At 38.8% G+C, this 12,314-nt stretch overlaps 2 pseudogenes; both read left to right on the top strand.

Moving 5' to 3' along the window:
* Window positions 1-7,958: 7,958 nt before the first annotated feature.
* LOC136283766 (XK-related protein 6-like) lies at window positions 7,959-9,060 on the top strand (annotated as a pseudogene).
* Window positions 9,061-9,808: 748 nt separating this feature from the next.
* LOC136283767 (uncharacterized) lies at window positions 9,809-10,719 on the top strand (annotated as a pseudogene).
* The last annotated feature ends 1,595 nt before the right edge of the window (window positions 10,720-12,314 follow it).

Genomic DNA, 12,314 nt, shown 5'->3' on the forward strand with positions numbered 1-12,314 from the left:
ATTGGTAACGACACTTAAACTCTCAAGGTCACTTTCTCCACCCATGAGTAAAGATGGGTAAAGTATAACGATGGTAAAAAAGATTTTAGAGGTTCCTTGGTTTTCCGTCTTCCGCGTCATCACTCCAAATTAGAGTTTGAAATAGGAGATGAGTGTTAAGAATCACTTCACGTATATATGTTTTCGATCTAATCCGTTATATTTCTCTCTTAATTATTTCATGAATTAATTGTTATTTCCTTGCATGCGTATAGTGGTCTTTAAAGGGTTAAGCATATGGAAGGCAACACTGGTTTTGATAGAAAAAAACCTTCCATTACTATAAATTAGTTTGTAAGCTATCTATTGATTGGAATAGTCAACCAATTAATTTGCGCTAGTGTTTCTCGATATCGTGTGTTCTTTATCTGATCGAGTCCTGTTTAACAACTGTTATCAGCGGGTAACTTTCACTTTCCATCACTGAAGCACTCAACGACAGACCGCTCATATTGTAACGTCTCTAATATTATCAGTCCAGTTCCCATTACCGCTAAGAAACCAATGAACATCATCACCCAACCCACCACGACTTAATGAGAAAGATATATAGGAACTAACAACAACTTTTCGATTGCAAGGCAACCAGCTTAGCTTATTTGTCAGGTATCGACTTGGCACTCAGAGAGGTCAGATAAACAGGTTAGGCAGGTTTGCTCTGAGTCCCCTGTTGGCCCGTCAATTCTGACAACAAGTAATGTAAAAGTTAGGAGACGTACGATACCATACACTACACAAGCCATTATCCACTCAGAGCTTTCATCCCACTTCAAAGGTTATAAGTGTTAGGCAAGATTTTAAAAGAAGGTTTTAAACTGGAATGATCCTTGTATATATGAAATAAAGGTGACTACAGAAAACATACCCGGTAAAAACATCGCATAACTGTGTAATCTTGGAGTTAAAATCGCCTGGTTACTAATTCTGTCACCGTCGGCGAACAGTAAATAACATCTGCAACTTACAGTAAGGGAAAGGGGGGCAGGCTAATTTCCCAACCAACGCTAGCTTTGTAGTCCACATCTTTCCCAACCTCTCTTCATCTCTCAAGAGACAAATAAAAAGGACTCTGGGAAGGAGGTTGTCGGGTCCATTTCTTCCTTCACGTGCGTAACATACTGTTGCTAGTATACATACCAGAATCAGAGCAGTTGCTCTTTTCGTCTTTCTGGGCGAGTGAGAGAATGATAGGACCCGTGCTCGTCATCAGCCCCCGTACGTTTTCTTCAGTTGCTTGATGAAAATGTTTTTGTTCGCCGGGAGCCTGGGGCAGTTGCATTGTATATAATCACTTAACAGTGAACGAAAGCAAATGAATGATCAGCAATGAACTTGAAAACTTCCAGGCTAAACTTCTGTAAGCTGACAGTGCGCGCACCTTTTCATTTATTTTCATTCCTACGTGGCCAACTAGTTAGCTGCAAGCAATTTATTTATTTTTGAGACGTCTCAAAGTTTTTCGGTAATTTTCTGCTAGTATCTAGTATTGGCTGTACGCATCCTCGTCACGCATAACTTAACGGGATTTGCGCGTGCACATCAGTTTATAGTAATAACAGCTTTTTCTTTACAGAGGAAACTGGATATGCAGCGGCATGTCGACTTATAATTTATTTTTAATTAAGTCATAGTTTTCTTTTCCGTAAAAAATCAAAAGAACCCTTTACAGTGACACGGTACACTGGGAATGAGACTGAGAAGCTATCGTCATGGCTACATGACATCACAATGGATAAACAGAAGATTTTCATTCCTCTGAAATGCATGTGATCGTTTTGAACACAAGGAAGCAATCATGAGTTTTTTGAAGAAAATGCGTAGAAAAGGTCGAAGTAAAAACCATCAAGAATTACACTTGAGAGCTTCGGTTCCTTCGACTTTGGAATGTGCCAAAGACAAATGGTAAGTGGAGAAAAAAAGAGAAGAAAGTCATCGGAAAAGATAACCGGTTAATGAATACATTACAGATTTAGGTGAAAGTTTTCACCATCTGCCCTATCAGTATGGCGAAACAAAAAAGCAACCGTTACAAATGCCGGAAAACACGGTGGCAAAAAAAGATTCGAACGATTTGTTTTTAAGTTTGAGAAAAAAATAAATAAATAACTCCAAACAATTTACAACTTAATCAGCGCTTCTTTAGTTTTATCGACCCGTGCTAAATCTCGGTTTTAAGAGGCCAATGAATTGTGTTTTTATTGGAAATCGGGGAAACATGACAGCGATTCAGATTCAGAAAAATGAAACTGCAAATCCCTGATAAACTGAGTTGAAAATAACAGGAACCCAAATTTTCGAAACTTTATTTACGAAATATGAACAAAAATATTTCATCACTTCTCAAGGAAAACTTACATATAAAGCAAGTTCATAAAAACTGAATCAAAGTACAACCACTTGTTCTTTTATAGTATTTAGGGAACATTGTTTGATTACTTGAATTCACTGTACCTTTGTGATTATCTTGCAGTCTCTGGAACAAGAAAGATACCTTCAGGGAAGAAAGTAGACGACTGTCGCGTCCAAGATCTTTACAGAGCTTCCGGAAGGAAAAGCGCGATGGTGAAGTTACCAGTGGTGCTGCCTGTTCCAAGGTGGCCACCACAAAGGCCAATACTGCTCCACGTGCTCCATTGTCGGACATTGATGGTGACCATGAGAAAAAGAAGGAAGCGAAAGCTGGTGTCGTGTCGAGGCCGCAAAAAAACAAGATCAGGACCAACAAAGGTCAACAGGAAAGCTCCACCTCCACCACTGCCTCTTTCTGACAGGCCTTCCATTTCTCACACCAGTCCATCCTAATCTGGTCTACGTAGTCCTATTCCAGTCCGTCCAGCCCCACAGGTACCTCCACTGCATCAACCACGAACTCGCAGGGCGGCTCCACCTCGCCCCCTTCCACCGAATATGAAGCAGCATGGAAAAAAGAGTGATACGACCAGTGTTAATAAGAAGGAAAACGAGATATGCCAATATCCAAAGGATCTAAACCCGTTTGCAAATTCCAGCGGTACCACCGATAATGACTGCCCGTTGCAGAACGGCGAGAAGGCCTCCGGTGTTCGTCGCCAAAGGCATAAAAGAAGACGGAAGAACTCTAAACGTGGGGAATAACCGATGGGAAACAATCCATTTAATGATACTGATGAGATGAGCGAGACACCCTTCAGGACTAGTGGTGAAAGGCGTGAAAAAACGGAAAGAATCCAAAACTGAAGAATATAAAATGGAAGACAATTCATCCAGTGATGCTGATGACATGCGCAACAAACCCTCCGATACTTGTGGTCAAAGGCATAAAACAAAACGGAAAGAATCCAAAAATAAAGAATACCAAGAAGAACGCAGTCTATCCAATGATACCGATGAGGAAAGTAGTTCTTCATTTTCAGAGTTGACCAAAACTTCTGACATGTGGTCTGTTTCTTCATTGGAAGATATTCAGTTTTAGATGAACACAGCTGCAGTAGAAGACGTAAACGTAAATACTGCATTGCAGGGCTTGGCTACCAACAATGAAAAGGACAAATGAGTTGAAGGAGCAGGTTCTGGTGACTTTAAGGCCCAGTCATTTCCTTCTGGTAAAGAGTTCTCTCCTGACGATGTCCTTTTCACAAACAAGGACAATGACTGTGCAAGTATCGGATTAGCAAACCTTAGTGCTTCGACTGCTAAAGATTTTATAGAAGTTGACGAAAGACAAATTCTCAAGGAAGCAAAACCTTCCGAGGAAGCAAATGTTATGGAAGAGTGCTAGGGTAGAGACAGCTGTGGTGAGTTGTTTGGATACCATACCACAGAAAAGGTCCTAATGAGCGGAAATTAACGTAGAGCAGTGCATCTTTATCCACCGAACCGGCGTAAAGAGTCATTAGAAACATTTCCAACTGCGAGCAAGTAAACCTTTACTCATTTTTGACTGTTGTTGATACTTTGATTGCTCTGAACCAAATAGATTTAATTGGTTCGATATCAACGTCATCAGAATGTGTTTTTATTAGCCTTCTCTTTTCATTATTTAAGCACGTGAATTTTCAGAAATCTTGTGTAGCCTGCACTACAAGCATTCAGTGCCCAGAGTTGGCCATTTATGTGGAGACAGATATAAAGGTCGTCGAACACGAGTTGCTTTCTTTGCACGAGGTGATGGTTAAATTGAAATTAGAGATGAAAGAAGCAATGGACACTGAAGGTTAGTTTCTATTTTTTTATCTTTGCGTGAGTCAACATATAAAAACGAACTTATTTGCAACTGTTCAACTTCGTCATATAGCAGCCGAACTATCCTCCTAGTTGACAGGAATCTTTCGGGATTCAAAGTACGTAGTTTCCCCCACGCAACGCTAAAGGAAAGCAGTTACTCTTCTAGGAAGAGGCAAAGTCTGGAAACAATTATGCGGGTATACCGTCGCGCCAAATAGAGGGTGATGCATGTGTAATTTACTAAACACAAATGAAATGCAGCCTTCTTTAATTCTTGCAGAGTTTGAAAGCTTATCACTTGACTGGTTCGCGCTAATGTTAGATCAGTGTGATTTAGTAATTTGTGTATATTTAGCCTGTATTCCTACTATTTGAATTTTTGAAGTCCCACGTTATTTTCAGGTTTAAGCTATCGGCACTTGACAGGAGTGTCAAAACGTTGGATCTATGAATTGTAACTTCTTCGGTTACATTCATTTAATCTGTAAACCAAAGTAGCATCAAACCATGTCTATGGTCAATGCGTGAAGAGAGAAAGAAAAGGAGGAGAAGTCTGGGAACGACGCTTTTTATTGCCACGCCTAGTATTTATAATTCCGTGATAAATAGCTCGTGCAGTAAACAGATGCCTGGAAGACCAATTTCATCTGGCTGTCAGTAGTAAATTTCTAAATGGACATGATCTATCATTTTCGGTTGTCACGGGGTAATTACCTTTTCTTAGAGTGAATGACATATGCTTTTTTCTCTCAATATCTCTAACAAAAATAAAGAGAATTAGTTTCTGAAGAAACTGTAGTGCTGCGTCGGTTGGAGAGTATAACAGGGTAATTTCGTGTTACCAACTGAGTTGATAACGTAAATTGGCCACCGTAAAGATTTTAAAAGCTGACGTTTCGAGCGTTAGCCCTTGCTTCGAGCAAATGCAGATGCTTCGTCAGAGCGAATGCAGCACCTTGGTGACTTGTCACTAGGCGATCAACCGCATTCGCTCTGACAAGGAGCTAACGCTCAAAACTTCAACTAGGAAACTCTTTACGGCGGCAAATTTAAATTATCATTTTATTTGATATTACTAAATTACCCTCTTTTACAAGAAGACGAACCACGTGTTGAGAGGCAACAGACGTATTTTTATTATTACAAAAAGGTTAGACGGTACAAGGCTGTGCCTTGTAAAAGAAAAAAATTAAGTTCACACCGATCCTTATTCCCTTGATTCGACATTCAGTATGCTCAATCTTTTCTGAAGCAGCCTGATCGTATGGCATATATCGGGAGGGAAGAGGATAAGAAGCAAGAATTTTTATTAAGATAATAAAAAAAAAAAGGAAAATTTGTTATTTGAATTGATATTTCACATATAACTAAAATATAATGGTTTTTTTGTACTTCAATGTTGTCAATTAGTTATAATTTATGAGTGATGTTGACATTAAACGTGATAGTGTGGTAGATTTCTCAAATTTAAGGAGTATGGCGCTTTACCTCAAAGTATTCGACGAAGCAGAAATGATCAGAAATGATCAGCATGAACGACCTCAATAACATCTTGAGGCATTGTGTGAGTACCGCAATGAAATTTTTTTTTTCATTTATTCTGACTGACAGAATTTTTACGGCAAGGTCAGCTCGCCGGATTTACTTTGACATTTGTTTGAACTAATTTTTCCATATATGTGTTTTTACTTAGAAAAACAGTTGAATGTTCCGCATAGCTTAATTAAGCATTACCAGGCAATTGTTTAGAAGCTTATTGCAATTGCTTACCGTCAAATAACTATGATATTTACCTGAATATACTAACCAGGAATTTTTGAGACTCGGAAGTTTTGATTTTATCATGAACACTCCAGCTCTCCCTAATCTTGTTGGTCTAAGAGATGACTTTGTAGAATTATCGATAAATGTAGAAGTAATTGGTATAACCATGAGTGTGTATTTCTCACATATATTTGTTTCTATTAGAAAACATCTTTATGATCCTCATGTTTTATTTCACTTATCACCCCAACGCTTGGTACTCTTTACCTGTCACTGTGTGTGTTTGTGTGTTCAGCGTTCTTGGCTTCACAATGAGAATTTGCTTACTTCGTTGGCTAATAAGAATGAAATTGTCTATATCATACAAAGAAACACATTGATTTAAGTTTAGCCCGACACTTCAAGGTGTCTAACTTCTTGCGGAATTTAATTTGCGTATTAAGCTGTGATCAAGTTGATGAGTGAAGGCTATTGATTTGATTCGTTGGGAATAATAATGAAACCGCAACTATTTGCTGCACTTAAATAGACGTTAAACAACCTAGTTTGAAATTTTCTAAGAATATTGGTTGAGGAATTCAAGATTCTGATTGATGCGGTAAATTTCTGTCATTTCTCGACGCATGCCTGCCGATAGAAAATTTAAAAGCATGCATTACGAGGTTCGTCATCAGTCAGTCGACCAGAGTTACTCAGAATAATTATGAGTCTATTACGACCATTAAATGTCGGGGGAAAACTCGCTATCGAACACACAACGCCCGGCGAAAGGCAACAAGACTTTCGAACTGTATCTTTCTGCTTTCTTTAATTACTGGGTTCACCAGTACACAATTCCAATTACATCCAAGCTTCTTTCATTCTGTTGGACTCTCTGTTGGATTTTCTTAGGCTCTCACACTTTTATTCTGAATAATTTTTCTCCAACCGCGGAATTCTTACTCAACTGCACACTGTCTTCTCCCCACTCTCTTCTCCCCACTCTCTTCTCCCCTCTCTCTTCTCTCAAGTCTCTTCTAAGTAAACTCTGTAACATGTTTATATATTCACTACTAACAGATACGAGTGGGTATGCCAGCTGGCTCACCTTGGGAGATCAAAGATTTGTTGTTAGAGCGTTAAACGGAACAATTTCACAAGACTTTTGATATGAACAACAAAGAACTTAATCATAATGCTTCCGATAAACTGAGTGAACCTCTGACTGCGTTAGTCAAAACAAGAACTTTCGCGTTGGTCCAAAGCAAGTCAGTAAACAAACTAAGCACGTCTACTTGAGGAAGTTGGAAAAGGCTGTCACAATTCGGAAACTCATCACGACAGCTCAAACCTGAATAAATTAGGATTTCGAATTCATGCATTAAATGCTTTGTAAATGAAAACGAAAAACTACATCATTTTGAACGGGTATATTAAATGCTTCATAACAAGTCGATCGTATTCGGTTAATCAATAAGAACAACAAGAGAAGGTTGAAAAGAACAGAAGTATGTGAAGTCATTTTGTTGTAACTAAGATTGTATTAGAAAAAAAGAGGTTAAAAAGACCACAAAAGGATAAGTCGAGAGTCCTTGATGTTTTTTCTTAGGCGAGGTACGCTCTGCATCTGGTTTTCCTCCAAAACACGCGACAACTAAAATGATATTTACTATTGGACAATTAAAATTTTTGAATGTGAATACTCCAGCTCTCCAAGATTGCGTCACAAAGAATATCCAGATAACCAATTAGTTCCCAACATTTTCCTCAAAAAATTAATACAGACGTACAGCACACCTCCCTCCGTGACCTTAAGAGTGAAATCAGACTAAGCAAAGGAAACTTTGCAGTTTTTCAGTCGAAGCTGAGCGCAAAAGCCTCTGATTACGAACAGTGCAGAAGTCTATTTCATTAAGTGAGCCTGTGTCAATACAAGCCGACTTACTAAGCGAACTAACGAAGAGTCCGTCGAGATGTTAGTGAAAGATCTTAAGTGGTACAGTCCTTTCATGTTCTTTGTTGGAGCTATTTTAAGTTTTGCTGATCCCATCACCGACATACTCACACTAGTGGAATTCTACTGCGCGGATCACAAGGCATGGTTTGGTGTGGGGTTTACATTTGTTTTGTTGCCATGTTTGGCGTTTCTAGTGTTGTTCCTCCTGTTCCGTTGCAAATTGGAACTTTCACCCTCTAATTGTGCAGAAACTGCTTTTTGTGCGTTGCATCCATTTTCAGCCGCCTTCGCGAGAACACAAGCTTTACTTTTCTGTCTCAAGAAATGCTGGTCTAGAGATGAAATCGACCCGGTAAGCTCTGAGCAAGCCGAAGATCTATTCGCTCACATTAGTTTGCTGTGTTCTTTGAGGCAGTACTTGAGTCCGCTCCACAAAATATAATTCAGTTGTACGCCATCAGTGAATGAATCGCAATCCAGTTTCTCTACCTATCTCTTTCCTCACTCTGGTATGGGCCTTCACAGCCACTGATAAGTGGTCTCTTGACGAGCACATAATAATAACATCAAGAACCGATGACGTAAATGTTAAACACCGACTAGCATTGTATGTAACTAACTTACTTCTCCTGAGCAGTCGTCTGTCCGCCATCTGTTATTTCACCGTCAGCTACAAGTGGTGGGTTATTAGCGTTGTAATGTTTCATTCTTGTGCGGTAGTAATATCGGCTGTTATTTGGAAGAGAAACCAAGATGAAATTCAAACTTATGGTTTCAAGATTCTGTTGTTCATGGACATTAACTGTTTCAGAGATGACTTTGTAGAATTTTCGATAGGTGTAAAAGTAACTGGTTTAACCATGAGTGTGTATTTCTCACATATTTTGTTTGTATTAGAAAACTTCTTTATGATCCTAATGTTTTATTTCACTTATCACCCCAAGGCTTGGTACTCTTTACCTGTCACTGTGTATGTTTGTGTGTTCAGTGTTCTTGGCTCCACAATGAGAATTTGCTTACTTCGTTGGCTTACTAAGGGACCTGGACCTGCTCAGCAGCCTCGACGACAGCGTGATGTGAACACATGTGTTGTGAAGTATTATATTAGTTCAGTATAATCAAGTCATTCGCTTATATTTTGTCTGTAGCTACTATTTGAATTTGAAGTCCATAGTTAGCTTTAAGCTATCGAGATGAGTTTCGAAGTTGCGACTATCTTGTTTAACTTAAACACAACAAGCTGCGAGTAATGAATGGTTGTTATAGAGTGGCTTGTAGATAGTCAAAATACAAACAATCACAGGTGGCCCAAACTGCAGCTGTGAGATGATTATCTTGCGAAATGAGTCATGGCGAAATTATAGGAGTTTGTGTGGGAAAATTTACCACCGCTCTTAGGAATAAAATCAAATTCTCGATTAAAAACCTCATCTTACTTCCTCAGTGCATTGCCTATTGTTTGACCGCTTACTATGTTGAAAAGAACCCATTTCAGCGAGTAATCCATTTCTAGGTTTACTACATAAGAGAAGCTTCTTGGTTTAAGAATTTAAGATTCTGATTGATGCAGCACATTTCATCCATCTCTCGACGCATGCTTACCGATAGTAAATATAGAAGCATGCACTATAAGGTTCGTTATCAGTCAGTCGACCGGAGCTACTCAGAACAATAGTCAAGCTCTCCAAGATTACGTCACAAAGGACATCCGGAGAATCATTTATTTTCCTCTAAAATTAATACAGACGTGCAGCACACCCACCTCCTTCCGTGACCTTAAGAGTGAGATAAGATAAGCCAAAGGAAACTTTGCAGTTTTTCAGTCGAAGCTGACCTACTAAGCGAGCTAACGAAAGGTCCGTCGAGATGTTAGTGAAAGAACTTAAGTGGTACAGTCTCTTCGTGTTCTTTGTTGGAGTTATTTTAAGTTTTACTGATCACATCACCGACATACTCACACTGGCGGAATTCTACTGCGCGAATCACAATTCAAAACACGGTTTGGTGTGGGGCTTACTTTTGTTTCATTGCCATTTTTTGTGTTTCAAGTATTGTTCGTCCGGTTGCGTGCCCAATGAATTGCTTCACCTTCTAATTTGGCGATGAAAACTGCTTTTTGTGCATTACGTCCGTTTTCAGTAGCCTTTACGAGACTCGAAGTTTTTCTTTTCTTTCTCAAGAAATTGTTGTTTAATGGTGAAGTCGACCGGGTCAGCTATGAAAAAGCTGAAGATGTATTCACTCACATTGAGTTTGCTGTGCTCTTTGAGGTAGTCCTTAAATCCACTCCACAATTTATAATTCAGTTGTACGCCATTAGTCTTCAAGAGGAACCAGGCGCGATTATCCAAATAATTTCTCCACCTATCTCTTTCCTCATTCTGGCATGGGCCCCTCACCAAGTGGCATGGTACGATATCTCTCCTTTGATGTTACACAGGGGATCCTCGTCAATCCCGTCTTCTACAGTCATCAACCGCACCATAATTGACCACTTTGACAAGTTATTTGAGAGATTCGACGGTCAACTAAGCGGGTCCTTAGATAGAGTTAATGACATGATCAGCACAATACACAGTATCAGCGAAACGTCTCTGGCAGATTGTCTTGCCTATGCCGCATGTGCACTGTCCGTCATTAACCTCGTTGTGTTTTGTATTGCTTTCCGCTGCGTCTTCAGGATGTTTCGTCATCAACCTAAACATAAGCTGTCTATTCCACCCAACTCTAAGAAAATCGAAGTACCTCACTGCGACAAACATGCAACCAATAATTAAATGGTAAAATATAATGATATTAACAATAACTGGTTTATTTAACAATAAATGGTTCAAACCATTTACTGTATAATAATAATAATGATAACCATAGTAATAGCAATGATAACTTAAAGGAGCTGGCTCAAGAACTTCACTGTTCCTGTTTTCTCAACATTCATACAACAAGACATTCCATTCCTCATTTTAGGATATTCAGTCATTCCGTGTTTAAAGATATACTGCAATTTCGCCATTTCGCCATTCTTCCCTTCTATCATATTGTCAAATAATAGGAAAAGGAGGAGAAGTCTGGAAACGAAACTTTTTGCCGCTGAGTCTAACGTTTGAATCACGTGATAAATAATTCGTACACGAAACTGATGCCTGGAAGATCGATTTCGCCTAGTTGTCAGTAGCAAATTTCCAAATCGGAGATGGTCTATCTTTCTCGGGTGTCACGGGGTAATTAACTTTCTTAGAGTGTTTGAGATATGCGTTTTTCCCACAATCCCTTTTACAAGAAGACAGACTAAGTACTAAAAAGCAACAGACTCATTGTATTACTTCAACAAAAAGGTTGTACGGTACACGTCTGTTGGGCAAATTTTCCCTTTGTTTTCGTTTTCTCAATTACTTGTCATTGTGTACTTTTTTTTTTTGCTCTTCGGTATTTTGTTAATTACGCTACTTTGCTTTTTATTTCGTTCTGCGGTGGCCTTTAGGTAGTTTGTCTGTGTTGTAATTATATTTTTTTCGCTCTTGTAGGAATTTACTTTTTTTTTAACATTATAGTAAAATATTTCCTGGGGCATCGTGTTGTGCTTTTTCCGAATTGGCTCTTGCCTGTTCAATGGCTGTGCCTCGAACAAGAAAAAAAGAAGTTTACGTCCAGCCTCAGCCCATTAATTCAACATTCAGTTGGCATTAGTCGAGAGGGAAGAGAATAACAGGCAAGAATCTGTAAATGGGAATAACTGAAGGTTACTGATCCGAATCGTTAAACATACAGTCTAACACTGCATGTGGCTACTGATATAGCTCAATTTTTGTAGTATCGAAGAGAACTGGAAGTTGTCTAAAGACGATAGATGGTAGTGTTGAAGAATATTTGTCTCACATTCAAAGCATAAAAACCTGCCGCATCGCAAAAATACACATATTGATGAGTGGCCTGTTGCACAAGAGAAAGATAATCCAAGAATATAGTTTCTACTTGACACGCAACCAATAATTAAATGATAACAAATAATCATATTAATAAAGACATAATAATGATAACCATAATAATAGAGGTAATGATAATTTACAGGGGCTAGATCAAGAACCTTACTAATCCTCTTTCTTTAAAACTCCAATAATAATTAAACAATGATTCTTTTAATTTCGCCTTTTAATTATAAATTATTTTCTTATTGCTCGGTCTTTCCAAAGGAGACGCCCGAGTTGAGTTTTTGAGGTCCCATGTTATTTAGGTTTTTAAACCTAAATAAAAAAGCTGTCGAGACGAGTTTTCTTGTTTATAACTTCCATCGCTGGACGTGCTTAGAGTGTCTACTGATCTTGCCTCGGACTTTCACGCAAGTTTTTGTTTTGGCTTACGTAGTCATGATCAA

The sequence above is a fragment of the Pocillopora verrucosa genome, chromosome 10 (assembly GCF_036669915.1).
Source record: "Pocillopora verrucosa isolate sample1 chromosome 10, ASM3666991v2, whole genome shotgun sequence".
NCBI lineage: Eukaryota > Metazoa > Cnidaria > Anthozoa > Scleractinia > Pocilloporidae > Pocillopora > Pocillopora verrucosa.